This window comes from Prionailurus viverrinus, chromosome A3, assembly GCF_022837055.1.
Source record: "Prionailurus viverrinus isolate Anna chromosome A3, UM_Priviv_1.0, whole genome shotgun sequence".
In the NCBI taxonomy this organism is placed as follows: domain Eukaryota; kingdom Metazoa; phylum Chordata; class Mammalia; order Carnivora; family Felidae; genus Prionailurus; species Prionailurus viverrinus.
The window spans coordinates 21336716-21353856 of NC_062563.1; the positions used below are offsets into that span (position 1 = coordinate 21336716).

General features: G+C 43.9%; 1 protein-coding gene across 3 annotated transcripts in view; it reads right to left on the reverse strand.

The window, feature by feature from the left end:
• The window catches only part of RALGAPB (Ral GTPase activating protein non-catalytic subunit beta), an 89010-nt gene extending 79876 nt beyond the window's left edge, over positions 1-9134 (reverse strand). For 2 of the 3 annotated variants that reach the window (XM_047851840.1, XM_047851838.1), the window contains exon 1: positions 8872-9134. The gene's annotated coding sequence lies outside the window, so the exon portion shown is untranslated. Of the gene's footprint in view, positions 1-8358; positions 8561-8871 lie in introns of those variants that run through there. The other variant, XM_047851839.1, reaches the window with a different exon arrangement.
• Positions 9135-17141: the final 8007 nt, after the last annotated feature.

Genomic DNA, 17141 nt, shown 5'->3' on the forward strand with positions numbered 1-17141 from the left:
ATATAAAGTAGAAAGGATACAATGAAAAAGTTGAACTTAACTATTAAAATGTATCTAATAGAAAAAACATGCTAAATATTAACAAAATACACAAAAAATTTCAAGACAAAGATGTACACTATAATTACAGGCAAAGTAAATAAAACAATGAAGAGAAAATATATATTGGAAATAAACATGAATTTAAAAAAACAAAGTAAAGCAACAAAGGTCTCGTTTCGTACCTATTAAACTAGCAAAACAAGTGATAAAACTCAATTCTGATTAGGAGGTAAGGCCAACAAGACACACTCAAGAATTTAGGTCAATGGTTTTCAACACAAAAGAACTGCCCCCTAGAGGGAATTTTGGAAATATTAAGTGCACTTCTGGTTAAGGCGTGCTATTGGTATTCATGGGCAGGGCCAGGAAATCTAGACATTCTGCAATGCAGGAGACAGTTCTGCACAATGAACAATTATGCTACTTTTCACACGACTGTCAAATGCCTGCCAGAAAATCATTCTGTCCTTAAATGTCTAAGCCTGAAAGTGTATACAAAAATTCAAAATATTTTGTGCTATTTTAACATACACTGAGTTTTCCAGTAATGCAATTAAACCACGTAAACTGAGAAAAGACTGAACCATATTTTGTCTAGAACCTTACCATACCAAGAACTGTTAACAAAAGAAATAAAAGAATTGTTGCCCATTTCAGAAAAATCCCATCACCAAAGGCTATGCCACTTGTGGTATCTGCTGCTGTCAGCACAATCACAACTACATACACACTTATGTAGCCCTTATTTCAAAATGTCAAACAAGAAAATATAGTCTCTTTAATAAATGGTGCTGAGAAAACTGGATAGTCACATGAAAAAAAAAAAATCAAACCACCCCTATCTTATACCATTCATAAAAATTAACTCAAAATGGACTAAAGACTTAATTGTAAGAAATGAAACTCCCAGAAGAAAACAAAGGAAAAAAGCTCCTTGACATGGTCTTGGAATTGGATTTTTTGGAAATCATAGCTAACGCACAGCAACGAAATGAAAAATTAAGTCAGACCACATCAAATTGAGAAGCTTCTGCACACAAAAGAAACCATCAACAACCTATTGAATGGGAAAAAATATCTGCAAATCATGTATAGGATAGGGGGTTAGGGGCGCCTGGGTGGCTCAGTCGGCTGGGTGTCTGACTTCGGCTCAGGTCATGACCTCACAGCTAGTGAGTTCCAGCCCCACGTCGGGCTCTGTGCTGACAGCTCAGAGCCTGGAGCCTGCTTCGGATTCTGTTTCCCTCTGTCTCTCTCTCTCTACCCTTCCTCCACTCATGCTCTGTCTCTCTCTGTCTCAAAAATAAACAAACATAAAAAAAAAAAAAAAAAGGGATGGGGGTTAATACCCAAAACATATAAAGAACTCATACAACCAACAGCAAAGAAAACCAAATAATCCAATTAAAAATGGGCAGGGATGGGGCCCCTGGGTGGCTTAGTCGGTTAAGTGTCCAACTTAGGCTCAGGTCATGATCTTGCAGTTTGTGAGTTCAAGCCCCACGTCGGGCTCTGTGCTAACATCGCAGGGCCTGGAGCCTGTTTCGGGTTCTGTGTCTCCCTCTCTCTCTCCCTCTCTCTCTCTTGCTTGTGCTGTCTCTCTTTTTCTCAAAAATAAATAAACATGAAAAAAAAAATTTTTTAATGGGCAGGGGGCATGTGGGTGGTTCAGATGGTTAAGCATCCAACTCTTGATTTCAGCTCAGGTCATGGTCTCGTGGTTCGTGAGTTTGAGCCCTGCATCAGCCTCTGTGCTGACAGTGTGGAGCCTGCTTGGGATTCTCTCTCTTTCCCTCCCCTAGCCACTCTCACTCTCTCTCAAAATAAATAAACTTTCAAGAATGCAATCTTGCCATTTGCAACTATGTAGATGGAACTGGAGGGTATTATGCTAAGTGAAATTAGTCAGAGAAAGACAAATATCATATGACTTCACTCATATGAGGACTTTAAGAGACAAAACAGATGAACATAAGGCAAGGGAAACAAAAATAATACAAAAACAGGGAGGGCGACAAAACAGAAGAGACTCATAAATATGGAGAACAAACAGGGTTACTGGAGGGGTTGTGGGAGGGGGGATGGGCTAAATGGGGAAGGGGCACTAAGGAATCTACTCCTGAAATCATTGTTGCACTATATGCTAACTAATTTGGATGTAAATTTTAAAAAATAAAAAATAAAATTAAAAAAAATTAGCCTGTAACCCAGAAATGACCATTATTAACTTATTGATGTATATAAACTGTCACATTTCTTAAATCCACATATATGCATATTTCCTCAGACTAGATTCCTAAGCTAGAAGCGTTGATGTTGGATCAGATGTAGTATGCGTCTTCTAGCTCTTTGAAATGTATTTTCACAAGCCTTTTAGGAAACTACTATTTAGTACCCACCAGCAGGGCAGAGAGTACCAGTTTCCCAGGGCTCTAACCAACACTGGGTATTGTAATTTTTAAAAATATTAATTTGATAAGTCTGGCATTTTGTGATCATTCCTTGATTATGAATAAAGTTTAGTATTAAGGATAAATAAACACTAAACTTTAAAAAGGAAAGAAAGAAAAATGGGCAAAGAATCTGAATAGACATTTTTCCAAAGAAGATCTATGAACGGACGACAGGTACGTGAAAAGGCGCTCAACATCATTAGTATCAGGGAAATGCAAACTGAAGCCACAATGAGACCCCCACCTCATGCCTGTTGAAATGGCCATCACCAAAAAGACGTAATAAACGCTGGCATGGATGCCAAGGAAAAGGGATCATTGTGCGCTGTTGGCAGGACTGTAAACTGGTGGAGCCACTACAGAAAACAGCATGGAGGTTCCTTAAAAAATTAAAAAAGAACTGCCATATGATCCAGCAATTTCACTTCTGGGAATATATCCAAAGGAAATAAAAATACTAACTCAAAAAGGTATCTGCACCGCCACATTCATAGCAGTGTTAATACATGGAAACAACCTAAGCATCCACTGATGAATGACTGGATAAAAAAGTTGGGGGGGTGGGGGAGGGTGTATGTGTGTGTGTGATGGAATATTATTCAGCCATAAAGAAACAAGAAAATTCTACCATTGGCAACAACATGGATAGACCCTGAAGGCATCATGCTAGGTGAAATAAGTCAAATACTTTATGATCTCATTTATATGTGGGATCTTAAAAAACAAAACAAACAAAAAAAAAACCCACAAAAATCATAGAAAGAGATTAGATTTGTGGTTACCAGTGGTGGGGGATTTGGGGAGGGGGAACTGGAGGAAAGTGGTCAAAAGGTACAAACTTCCAGTTATAAGATAAATAAGCACTAGGGATGTAACGTCCAACATGATGACTATAGTTAACACTGCTGTATGAGATGCAGGAAAGTTGCTTAGAGAGTAGATCCTAAGAGTTTTCACCACAAGGAGAAGCTTTTCCTTTTTACCGCATCTATAGGAGATGATGGGTGTTAACTAAGCCGATTATGGTAAGCTACAGGCAAGATATTGAGGAAGTTCAGAGGACAAAAGATTACTTTTGATTCAAACAAGGGCTGAGCTGGAAAACAATAGGATAAGATCAGGGAAGAATGAACTGGGTACTGAAGGAAGGTTACAATTTTAACACATAAGAAAATTAAGTGAGTAAGTGACAGCAAAAAGAGGCAGATAGAAAAGAAAAATATGTAACAGGAAGGGCAGGGCGCTTGCTTCAAGTAGCAAAAAACAGCACCAGAAACTAAAAACCCAGAGTGGCAGGAAAAAAAGCTAGATGTACAAGGGGTAAGATTTCAAAGATAAACAGGGACGGATTTTGAAAGAGTATGAATGCTACGATTGGAGATTTGTAATTAATTTAGTAAAAACTGGGGGCGGAGAATGAGAGGATGGTAACTTTATCATAGAAATGATACAACAGGAACTGAGTTCCCAGTAAAGAAATTTGGTGTAAGTACCCAAGACATATGTGGGTAAGACATACGTAAGTACCCAAGACAAGCTGAAGGGACAGTAGAAAAGTAAACTCCAGTGTGGCTTATATACTGAGGAGCGGGAGGGAGGAAGGATGGGGACGAGGCAGGGAGGACAGGCTGAAGGGCTCTGACTGCTATGTTAAGGGTCTTGTGCCTCCTCCCCAGACAGGCTCGGTCAGCTATTAACCTGAGCTGCTAGCAGAGAAGTCTCTACCTCCATACTCCAGAAGTAAGTACGACAGGAGGGGAGAGATGATGACAGTGCTCCCCTGCAGATCACTTAGTGTCGTCCAACTCTGCATTTGTCCATTTTCTAGGTAATCTCTCTGGAGGTTTCTATTATCGGGCGACTGTGTTCTGGTAACAGCCCATGGTTGTTGGTACTACCACAAAGTAACACGAAGGTTCTAATTGACAGATTACCAAAATGACCGATATGTTGGTGCTGGTAGACACACTAAGACCACAGCCTGACATTAACTGTATCAACTGACTCTATCAATATTTATTACAGGTGTATGCCTGTATACAAGGTGTATGCCTTCTATACACCATGCACAGAGAATAATAATGAATAAATAAGATCCCTGTTCACAAGAAGCTTCAAGTCTAATTACAGAGATCGATTTTTAAAAACTTCATAAAGTAAATCCAGACATCAGTTATTTCATGAAACAAACATTTATTCAACGCTTGCTACATGTCAGATATCGTCCTAGGTGTGCGGTATGCAGATACAAACAGGACACAGTGGCTGCACAAGGGAAGATTTCATAACGAGGAAGACAGAAGAATCTAGGACAACACCGGCATACCATAGTATTCAATGTGAATAACTGACGTGATGAGTTAGGAGGCCAGCATCATACAGGAAAAAAACCACTAGAGATCTGGCTTGGTAATGGTGCACCTTTGGAAAACTGATCATTTTGAAAGAGCTTTCACATGTTATTTCATTTTATTCCAATAACAAGCCTACAAAGTTAAGGAAGACAGATGTACTAGACGCTAGGAGAGAAAGCAAGTAAGGCTAGAACTTGCTCAGAGTCACAGCAAGTGACAGGAGAGCTGGGATAAGAAACTCTACCTCCTGCTCTGAAGTCCATTGCTTGTCCCTTTTGTTCTGACTCCATACCTCACCATAATGACCTTGGACAAGTCGCCTGGCATTTCTCTGTCATAGTTTCCTCGTCTGCAAAGCAGGGAGAACACCTGCAGTACCTACCTAAAGTACTCCGGGGAAGAATCAAATAAAGCGATACAAGTCAACATACTTTGAGATGTACAAAGGCAAGGTACATATTATCAGCCATGCTTTGTTTCTCTTAGGAAAAACAGGGAACAGGGTGCCAAAACACTGAGTAAACAAATGAACCACGCTAGATTTTAAGGCACGCAGTGCTCTCAAGGTCATCCATATAACTTTATGATGAGTAAAGACAGAAGGATTATAGTTCACGTTTCTGCTGTAGTCCCATTGACCCTAAAAGGCAAATATCAACCAAGTTAGGTCACAAAGGAATGTATTCACCTATATACCAGATTCTACTGGGTATCCTATCAAATACCCGAAAGAAAGGTTGTGCCTGTATTCCTCCCTAAAAGTGTAAACAAGTAGCTTTTGCTAGTCTGTTTGAAAGAAAGAAAGAAAGAAAGAAAGAAAGAAAGAAAGAGAGAGAGAGAAAGAAAGAAAGAAAGAAAGAAAGAAAGAAAGAAAGAAAGAAAGAAAGAAAGAAAGAAAAGAGAAGAGAAGAAAAAAGAAAGAAGAGAAAGAAAAGAAGTATGAATACTATGAATCCCCTGCCTGCCCCCACCGGTACCACCACAGGTCTCATCCTTCATACCTCAGACCTGCTCTGCCCAATACAGTAGCCATACCCACATGTAACCACTTAAATTTAAATTAAATTAGAAATCAGTTCCTTATCTACACTAGCCACATTTCAAGTGCTCAAAAGTCCCATGTGGCTAGTGGCTACTACACTGGACAGTGCAGATACAGAACAGTTCTATCAGGGTGCCTGGGTGGCTCAGTTGGTTAAACATCCAACTCTTGATTTCGGCTCGGGTCATGATCTCATGGTTCACAAGTTTGAGCCCCGTACTGGGCTCCATGCTGACAGTGCGGAGCCTGCTTGGGATTCTGTCTCTCCCTCTCTCTCTGCCCCTTCACTGCTCACTCTCTCTCTCTTTCTCATAATAAATAAATACTAAAAAACAAAAACCAAAAAGTTCCAACATTGCAGAAAATTCTACTTGACAGAGCTGCCTTAGATACTATTTTTTTAATTTTTTTTTAATGTTTATTTATTTTTGAGAGAGGCAGAGACAGAATGAGAGTGGGCTAGGGGCAGAGACAGAGGGAGACACAGAATTCAAAGCAGGCTCCAGGCTCCAAGCTGTCAGCACAGAGCCCGACGCAGGGCTCGAACTCACAAGCCGCCAGATCATGACCCAAGCCCAAGTCGGACGCTCAACCAACTGACCCACCCAAGCGTCCCAGATACTATTCTTTTTATTACAACTCTAACTAGACTACAGATTCCTTGAGCACAGGAGCTGCGTCGTATTTATCTTGGTATCCTCAGTATATACAGCAAAGCACATGTTACACGCCAAGCATTCACTATACATCTAAATGAGGATCTCAAACATAGCAGACTACAGTCACTTCCCCCATCCCCAACATACATGTGTGTACACACACACACACACACACACACACACACACACACACACCAATAACAAATAAGACATCCTTTCACCGTGGAGGATGGGGGTGCAAGGAAACACTACGTCCAGAGGAAAGAAGCTGAATTCTGGTCCTTGATGTGCTAGAACCCAACCATGAAATCTCGGGCAAATTACCTACTTTCTTCACCTACAAAAACTTAAAATTAAACTCTAAGTACCTTAAACTTTAATCATCTTCTATCAAAGAAAATCATGTATTCTATCCAAAACATTTTTACACATGTCAGAGAACACACCTGCTCACACTGGTGAGGATCTCAAACAGAACCCATTTCTAAGTCTCAGGCTACCTTGATTCAAGTCACTTTTGGTCTTTAACTGATCATGTGGAATTTTTCACCTTTACTTTGGATATCAACTACAGAGTTAAACCTCAGGCTTAAAGACTGAGTTTCTTCCTTGTGTTAAAGCCAGAACTGGATACTCTCTCCATATCTGATCAGAGAGAACCAAGGGCAAGTTGCTTTAGTATCTGAATTTAACAAAAATTGTCCCATCAGTTTCCATATTAGCCTCAGCCTAAAAATTGACAAAGAGTACAAAGTTCAACCAAGAGAATCTTTCTACAACAATCCTTATCCTGTAAAGAATATCATTATACACAATGTGTATATTTTCATTCAGTCCACATACTTCACCATATTTAACTGCTATTAAAAAAATTGTCCTCAAACCCTTTCATAATGACCTTCACACACATATTCACTCACTCCCTTTTATAAAGTTTACATGGCTTAAGGACCAGCCAAGAACAAATACAATCTGAATTACTACCCTGCCTTTCTTTAAAATCTGTAAATATGCTAGGCCATAGCAGCTCAGGCATTCTGCAATGAAAATATACTAAGTTACTAAAACCGGAAGGAAAAGCTATGTGCACGTGTGTATGAGAGAGAAGTGCTGGAGAGGGGACAAAGCATGGAAGATAGCCTAGGCAGAAGAACAGCCTGTGCAAAGATGACCCAGAAGTTAGAGACACTAGACCTGTGAGTACTGTACGCCCAGGAAAGCTACAAACTAACAGCTTTGCATGAGATGTATACACTTTAAAGGCACAGCAACTCAGAAACCCTGCAAAGAAAGTCACCTTCCACCCCCAATTGGCTTTCACAAAGTGGAGTCGTCACTGGGCCCAAGGATAAGATGGATCTCTGCAAGTGGAACTTGCATTTCTAACAAACTCCCAGATGATTCTCCTAACACAGTGAAACTGGAGACACAGTCCAATGTCTTCTGAGACGCAGGACTGCCCATCCCAGCAGTTCCCAAAGTTTGCTACACACTGGAATCACACGTGGCTCCTTAAAAAATACTGACGTCTAGGTCCCCCCACGTCCACCACCACCCCCACCCCCCCCCCCCAATTCTGATTTAATGGCCTGGATGTGCTGCCTAAGCATCAGGAATCTTTAAAGGCTGCCCCAGGTGACTTTAACGTGCAGCAAAGTTGGAGAGCCACTGACCTAATTGTTAAGAACTTGAATCTGGAGTCAGGATGCCGGGGTCCAAATCACCAGCTATGTGACCTTGGACAGGTAAGTCACCAAACCATTCAGAGCCTCAGTTGCATCGTCAGTAAAATGGGGTAAGAACCCTACCTTACAGGGTTCTCCTGAAGTTAGACGTGGTGAACGCAATGGCCTGGCACAAGGCCTGGCGTATAGTGAGCGCTTAACCAGGGTAAGCTGTTTATTCTCGTTATTAACTCTTCCTCATCCGACTGTCACTGTGCAGCGGGCAGCATCGCCTCCACAGGGCGGCAGCAACTCGAGCAACCCCTCTGCTGGACCAAATTCCTCGCTGGAGTTGTCTAGCTCCGCTCCAGACCCGCCCCCTCCCCCAGGTTGCCAGGAGAGCGCATCGCCCGACCCGGGCAGCTCCCAAAGGCTAGACCCGGTTTGAACAGACCCGACAGAAACCGCCGACTCGCCCCGGAGTCAGGGCCAGGCTCCGCCGGACCCCGCGGGTCCCCCGAAAAAGGCAGAGACGTGCTTCCGAAGGCAGGGCCCTGAGGGCACCCGGGCCCGAGAAACAGATTTCGCCGTCCCAGGACCGCCCGGAGGGGAGGAGAGGGGAGGGTCCGGCCGCGACGGGGAGGGCCGCTCGGTTACCTGAGGCGACGGGCGGGGCCCGCATCGCTGGGGCGGGCGCCGCCGCCGCCGCCGCCGGCCGCACTCGGCCTTCCGCCTCACGCCACCCGCGCCATAGTGCCGGCGCTGTCGCTGCCCTGGCCGGCTGTCCTTAGGCGGTCGGTCAGTCCACCCGTCAGCGGCTCTCCGAGGGCGCCCGGGGACGACGAAGGCCGGTCGGGCCGGCCGGCTGGGCTCTGCTCTGGCAACTTCCGACTGCCAGGGGCGGCAGCGTCAAATAACTCCCCGAACCGAGCGGACCACCGCGCGTGCGCGGCGCGCCTGATCAGAGCCTTCTGCCGGTCCGAAGCGGCGGCGTCAAATAATTCCCAAGACACGGAGCCGGAAGCTGCGCGTGCGCAGCTATCCCAGATGGCCGCGCGGGGCATATTCCCTCCTCCCTTTCCGGAGCAAGTGGAGTGGGAGGAGTGAGGTGACGGCTGCGCCTACCTTATCTCAATGCCGCGGAGGGGGCGCCGCACCTGCGTCCCTGTGCATCAATCCCGACTTTGCGTGTTTTCTGTGCGGACGGAGGAAGGGGTTTCTCTGCAAGATTCTGGTTCCCACCCAGGTTCTAGGAGTTTCTCACATCCTACCATTACAGCACCCTTTCTTTGAAATGTTGCCCTTTCCCCGCCGCCCCTTTATTACCTGGGCATAGCATTAATTATGAGAAATGCCCTCAATTCCAGGCCAGGTGCAGATTACTAAAATGAATCAGACATCAGATTCAGAGCCTCTCGTTAAGGAGCTGAGTCTGATATAGGGGATAAGACATAAATAGTAATAATAATAGCAGGAGATACTGGTTTGAGCACCTACAGTGCACCACACATTTTGTAAACAGTTCCACTTTCAGTATTTTGGTTTCAGCTTCAACGAAGAAAGTAATAAGTAGCCTTAGAGAGGCACAGCTCAAGTGCCTTGGGAGTGTAAAGGGGGAAACTTGGGCTGAGAGAGAAGGGAGGCCCTGGCCTTGAGACTGTCCTTGATATTCAAAGAAGACAGGATCAGGATGTTGAGTAGGACTGAAGGCATGGTTGTCTGAAAAGAGCGGAAGAGAGCAGAGAAAATGCTGACTCCTCCTTACCTTCTGTTAGAAGAGACCACGGAGGAAGGACAAGGGAACTGATATTCCAATAAAAAGGATGAAAGAGAAGTGTTTCCTCAAGACCTTGCCTCCCCCCCCCACCCCCACGCCAGGAAAGTTGTTAGAGGCAAGAGGAACAAGGAGAAAGAATGTTCCAGGATAGGAATGGGGCTATATCCAGGACACTTTGTTGATCAAAGCAATACACTTCAATTAAACACAGCGTGACAAATATCTTAAGAGGTTCATTCAATATCCCAACCACTTATCCCTTGCCTTTCTAAACTACAGAGGCTGGAAAGCAAAGCCTAGAGTTCCCAACCTCCCTTGCAGCTAGGAGTGGCAACGAAACCAAGTTCTGGCCGATAAGATATAGACAGAAGTCTGAAGGGAGATCCTCTCTTCCAGAATAAAAAGGAAGTCTTTGGAGACACATGTGACCTTCCCCTTCCCCTGACTTCATTCATGGAATTGAGGCACGACACCTGGAGGTGCAGCAGTCATCTTGAGACCACGAGGAGGACTGTGCTAAGGAAGGTGGAACAGAAAGATAAAAGAAGCCTGGTTCTTGAGAATATACTCAAGCAGCCGCACAAACACTGGACTCCCTTCCTGTTTATGAGAGGGGGAAAATCTTATTTAGACCACAGTTTGTTGAGTTTCATGTTACTTTCAACCAAACACATTTCTAATATAATAAATATTGAATACCTCTAAGTGAAAGCTGTTGAGTGAAAGAATATATATTTCCATTAATTTTTTTTAACATGTTTATTTTACTTTTGAGACAGAGAGAGACAGAGCATGAATGGGGGAGGGTCAGAGAGAGGGAGACACAGAATCTGAAACAGGCTCCAGGCTCTGAGCCAGCAGCACAGAGCCTGATGCGGGGCTTGAACTCATGAACCGCGAGATCATGACCTGAGCCGAAGTCGGCCGCTTAACCGACTGAGCCACCCAGGCGCCCCTATTTCCATTAATTTTAATGGGAAAAAATATGTTCAATTCCAACCCAAGATACCTAAATATTTTAACAGCAAAATAGATTAAAGGAATAATGCAAACAAAAATTAAATAAGCAATAAATAATTTCAAGCTAAGAGTAGGGCTTTTACATAAAATACAAAGGGTAAGGACCATTGTACTGGTCAGGAAGATAAGATACGATATTAGGCAGGGGGTGGTGGAGAAAAGATGTAAGAGAGTCATTCCTCGAAAGTAACACATTTCTACACCTTTTTCTTTACCCGTTTTTTAAATGTTTGAGGGCTTCACTTACATCAATGTAGAGTTATAGCGTGCACACACGCACAAACACCTGAGGCGGGGGGAAAAGACTAAACGTGAGAACGCTTTGAAACATGTCAGGAAAGTATGCACACACAACAGACTGAAGAAACGTGAAACGCTATACAGAGGGAAACTTTATGGTTTCTCTAATTCACACTTGTTCCACATCCTAATTTCTAACTAGAAGAGTAGAATAAATTGGGGGCACGTCTTCATCTGAAACTGTTATGTCAAAATATAATTTTGTATTGTGTTCTTATTTATTATGTGTTAAAAGGCATTGCATTCACAAAGGAAAAATGGAGTTATATTAACCTTCTTTTGGCAGACTTTTCCGCCCAACGTTGGCCATACAGATGTATGTACAACTCATCCCACAGTTCTTACAATATAACCACCACTCTTCTCAGTAAAAAATGGGATCCATGTCCCCGTCCCCGCCCCTTGAGTCTGGTTGTGACTGTTCTGGCCAATATGGCAGAAGGAATACTATGTGTCTTCTGGGACTAGCTCATCAAGAGGATACAGCTTCCATCAGTTTACCCCCTTTTCTTTCTTTCTTTTTTTTTTAATGTTTATTTATTTTTGAGACAGAGGGAGACAGAGCATGAATGGGGGAGGGGCAGAGAGAGAGGGAGACACAGAATCGGAAGCAGGCTCCGGGCTCTGAGCCATCAGCCCAGAGCCCGACGCGGGGCTCGAACTCACGAACCGCGAGATCGTGGCCTGAGCTGAAGTCGGACGCTCAACCGTCTGAGCCACCCAGGCGCCCCAGTTTACCCCCTTTTCAAATGCTCGTCCTTGGAACCCAGTTACCATGTTGGTAGCAAGCCCAGGTCACATGAAAGGACCGTGTGGAAATGTTCCTTCATCACATATCTGGCAACATCAAATGGCCAGATATGTGAGTGAGGAAGCCTTCAGATGATTCCAGTCCCCAGGTGTCACATCAACCTACCTGACACTAAGCAGAGCAGAGAGAAGCTAAACCTACTGAGCCCAGCTCCAAGCGCAGATTCATGGGCAAAATAAATATTGTCAGTATTTTAAACCACTAAGTTTGGGGAGTAAATTGTATGTGTTCATGGCAATTAAAACACTTTCAAGGGTCATAATTGAGAAAAGTTGTTAACAGATGTATAAGAGGTATCTCATCTGTAGCCATTTTTTTTTTCTTTTTCTTCCTTTTTAAAATGTATAGAATTAGCTTGGGGTAGATAATGATTGGGAAGATTCCCTTCTATTTCCCCTGAACTTAAAACAATACTGGCACAGTGTTGGTGCTCGATAAACATTTGTTGGATGGATATGTAGGTGGATGTGGGGACAATGGATGGATAGTGGATGGAAAATGCACTGGCTCAGCATCTAACCACTTTCCTGCTCTACTGTTAAGTCTTAGTGAATAATATCCAGTGATACCAAAGTATCATCATTACACCTAGGTAAGAGGTCCCCTGTCCCAGGGGCACCTGCGTGGCTCAGTTGGTTAAGGGACTGACTCTTGATTTCAGCTCAGGTCATGGTCTTACGGTTCATTGGGCTCCACGCTGACAGTGCAGAGCCTGCTTGGGATCTCTCTCCCTCTCTCTCTGCCCCTCCCCTGCTTATTCTCTCTCTCTCTCTCTCTCTCTCTCTCTCTCTCTCTCTCTCTTTTTAAAAAAATTTTTTTGTTCAACGTTTATTTGTTTTTGGGACAGAGAGAGACAGAGCATGAACGGGGGAGGGGTAGAGAGAGAGGGAGACACAGAATCGGAAACAGGCTCCAGGCTCCGAGCCATCAGCCCAGAGCCCGACGCGGGGCTCGAACTCACAGACCGCGAGATCGTGACCTGGCTGAAGTCGGACGCCTAACCGACTGCGCCACCCAGGCGCCCCATCTCTCTCTCTGTTTCAAAATAGATAAATAAACTTAAAAATAAAAGAGGTCCCCTGCCCCAGACCCTGTGCCTCAAGGAGTACTGCACTTTGGATCAGTATTCCTCGAATTTTTCCATGCACCCCTCCAAGGCATAATGTCATCTTGGTAGGGTGCTCCAATCCAGACCAGGTCCCATGTGGGTCCTGTTAGCTAGAAATTTCTACCTTCAAGTTTTCTAAGCTTCACTCCAGTGGTTGGGACTGGCCAGAGCCAGGGTGCCATCCAGGCAGGGCGATGCACTCCCAGACTAGGTCCATCCCCTGTCTTATTCTTTATTTCCTCTCTTTGAAGAGCTCTTCAACCGTCTTTCTTACTACCTCCTCCTTTCACTTATGTGTGAGATTGACCAGATGCCTTGAAGAGCTCCAGGACTTACATATATGGAATCATTCTGGAGCCTCATGGCCAGTTCTGGTTCCAGGAGGACAGTCTGGCAACGAACTCACTCTTGCTAACTGGTGCAGAATTCCTTTCACCAGCTTGTGTGAAATTGGGCTGCCAAAGTGTGTTGGCAGGCTGATTTTGGTGATTCTCAGTCACACTGAAACCAGGATGAGTTTAGGATTCTGAGCTACCAACAGTCCACTGAAGATGACTGGGCTTGAGTTGCATGATGTGGGTCCAAGCGTTGGTTCACACTTCTCTGTTCAGACCATGATACCACTCGGACCTACTGCAGCCAGGGTGATGGGGGAGATGGGCAGCAGGGATCCTTTACTCTGCACTCTGTAGTCCCTTCCTCAGGTGGCTCTCAGGGCAGTTACCTTACCCCCTCTGGTAGGAGTTGTTGTGCCTATCTCCACCAACACGAGTACTAGCATACCGAGCATTAAATAAATGTATTAGAAAAACTACAAAGTAAGTTATATTGCTTCAATACTAACAGGTTCCGGCGGGGGTGTGGGGGGGGGGTGGCGTCTGGGTGGCTCAGTCGTGGTTCAGCTTCTGACTTCAGCTCAGGTCATGATCTCACAGTCTGTGAGTTTGAGCCCCACATCAGGCTCTGCGCTGACAACTCAGAGCCTGGAGCCTGCTTCGGATTCTCTCTCTCTCTCTCTCTCTCTCTCTCTCTCTCTCTCTCTGCCCCTCCCCTGCTCAGGCTCTGTCTCTATCTCAAAAATAAATAAACATTAAAAAAAAAATGCTGCCAGGGAATAAATCTGGTGTTCTGATTCCCTCATGGTTATGAAGGAATGCCAAAGACCAGAACGCTGGGGAGTTCTGGACCCTCTGAACTCCCATCTACACAGGTGAATACAGGTAAGTCTCCCATATGATGGGTCACACGCTCTCTAATTGGTAGGAACTTCCCAACAAAAGCATTCAAGGTTATATTTCTCATGTACGGTTTTAGCTGCATTCCACAACTTTTGATATATAGGATTAGGATTTTCATTTCATTCAAGTCTAAATATTCTCTCAGGTTTGTTTTACGTCTTTATGTTGTAGTCACATATTGTAGTCTATATGATTCCAATGCACTGGTATGTGAGACTTGCTCTGCAGCATAAAACATGGTCAATATTTGTAAATGCTCCAAATGCGCTTGAGAAAAATATATGCTCTCTCACTGTTGGGCAAAGATTTCTCAATATGTTCTCTAAACTACGTATTACAATCAAGCCTGTATTCCAAAGACCAGAATCTTTGGAAAGGGAATAACGGTAACTTTACAGTGAAGTCTGGCAGTCACCCCTTAACCAAGTGATCAGGGTTAATATCGCTGGTGATGTCATGTAGATATCATATACCCCTGATACATGTTCAGAGGGGAACTTCACTTCTGTGATATTCTTCCCCGAAATTCTAGTCATGAGAAAACATCAGAAAAACCCAAACTGAGAGCCATTCTACAAAATGCTAACACTCTTCAAAGCCGTCAAGGTCAGGGCAAACAAGGAAAGATGGAGAATCTGTTTCAGATTAGAGGAGACGACGACCCATGATTACCATGATGACCACAGGTAATGTGGTGCTCTAGCTCAGATCCTGGCACAGAAAATGCACATTAGAGGCAAAGCTGGTGAAATCCAAAAACAGTCTGGAGTTCAGTTAATGGTAGTGTGCCAACATTAACTTCTTAATTTTAACAAATATACTGTGGCTGCATAAGGTGCCTATGGGGGAAGCTGGGGGAAGGGCATAAGGGAACTCTCTGTACCAGGTTTTTAACTTTTTTGTAAATCTAAGATTATTCCGGAAGAAAAGATTCATTTTTTATTTAAAAAATTCTGTGTCTCCCTCTCTCTCTGCCCCTCCCCCGTTCATGCTCTGTCTCTCTCTGTCCCAAAAATAAATAAACGTTGAAAAAAAAATTAAAAAAAAAAAAAGAGTCAACAAGATGCAGCCGCCTTCCTGTAAAGGAGGCATCCTCAGAACACTCTTCGTACACGGAATGAGCCTTGAGCCCCTCATCACCTAGACCTACGCTGTCCAATAAGGTAGCCGCTAACCACTACTAAACATTCAAAAGGCACTTCACCTAAACCAAGATGTTCCACAAGCATAAAATATGCAGGTTTTTGGGGGGTGGGAGGGAGGGGAGGGTGGGGGATGGGTATTGAGGAGGGCACCTTTTGGGATGAGCACTGGGTGTTGTATGGAAACCAATTTGACAATCAACTTCATATATTGAAAAAAAATATATGCAGATTTCAAAGACTTCAAAGTTTGGGGAAAAAGTGCAAAATATCTCATTAGTAGTTTTTTATATTGGTTATATATTGAAATGACAATATTTTCTTTTTTTTTAAGTTTATGTTGAGAGCGAGTGGGGAGGGCAGAGGGAGAGGGAGAGAGAGAGAGAGAGAGAGAGAGAGAGAGAGAGAGAGAATCTCAAGCAGGCTCTGCACCATCAGCACAGGCCCCGATGTGGGGCTCGAACTCACTAACCATGAGCTCATGACCTGAGCTGAAGTCAGACGCTTAACCGACTGAGCCACCCAGGTGCCCCTCCAATGACAGTATTTTCTAATGTAGTGGGTTAAATAAACTATATTACTAAAATGTATCTCATCTTCTTTTTATTTAAGTGGCCACTAGGAAAATTTTAAACTACTTATATAGGATGCACTACGTTTCTATTGGATAGTGCTGTTCTAGACTATAAGCTCCAGGAGGCCCCTCCTCTGCTTTAGATCAGAGCTGTATGTCCAGCTTACAGCGAGACCCAGCACACGGTGACTGGCCATAGATACCTGAGGTGTGAAGGAATAGAACTTACTATCTTATGTATGTGATCCTCTTGAGGGAAGAAATTTCTTATTCCTCACTGTGTCCCTATTCTCAACACAGCAGCCTGACAAGTATTTTTTTGAATGGACAAGTGAACTTGATTCTTCCAGCTTCTGTTCTCCTGGCTTGATTCAGCTATGTAACTCCCACCAGCTGCTTCATCAGGGCCTCTGTGACCAAGCACCTATTTTCTGATGGGATCATGGCTCTTCCTGACCCTAATCCTGGTTCTTGGGCCACTTTGGTAACACTCGGTGAAGGTTTCCTTAAGCTCGGGAGACCTAGGATGATGACCCTGTTTCAGACGCAACAGTAAAGAAGGAGACAGTTGATATTTTGGTGTTGGCTGAAATATGCCTATTGTCTCTCTCCACGTCAGGTTCACAAGTTCAAGACTAAAGATTGTTGAATTAGATGGGGAGTATTTTAGGAAAGCTGGAAAACAGGCAACGTGAAGCAGATGGACAGAATAGTAAAGTACCCTAATTTCCAGTTTTCCAGTACAAACAAGCATCTGACAACCTCAGATGTGCATGCTATTTATGAAATCGGCCTGCAACATTTTTCACTACTTACTATGCCAATGCGAAACGAGCTGAGCCACTCACTAGAAGTAAGACAGGTCCCTTCGTTTCTCTGAGCCTTGGTTTCCTCCCTTATAAAATGGAAGGTAATTAAATCTACCTCACTGGGCTGTTGCGAAGATGAAATGAGATA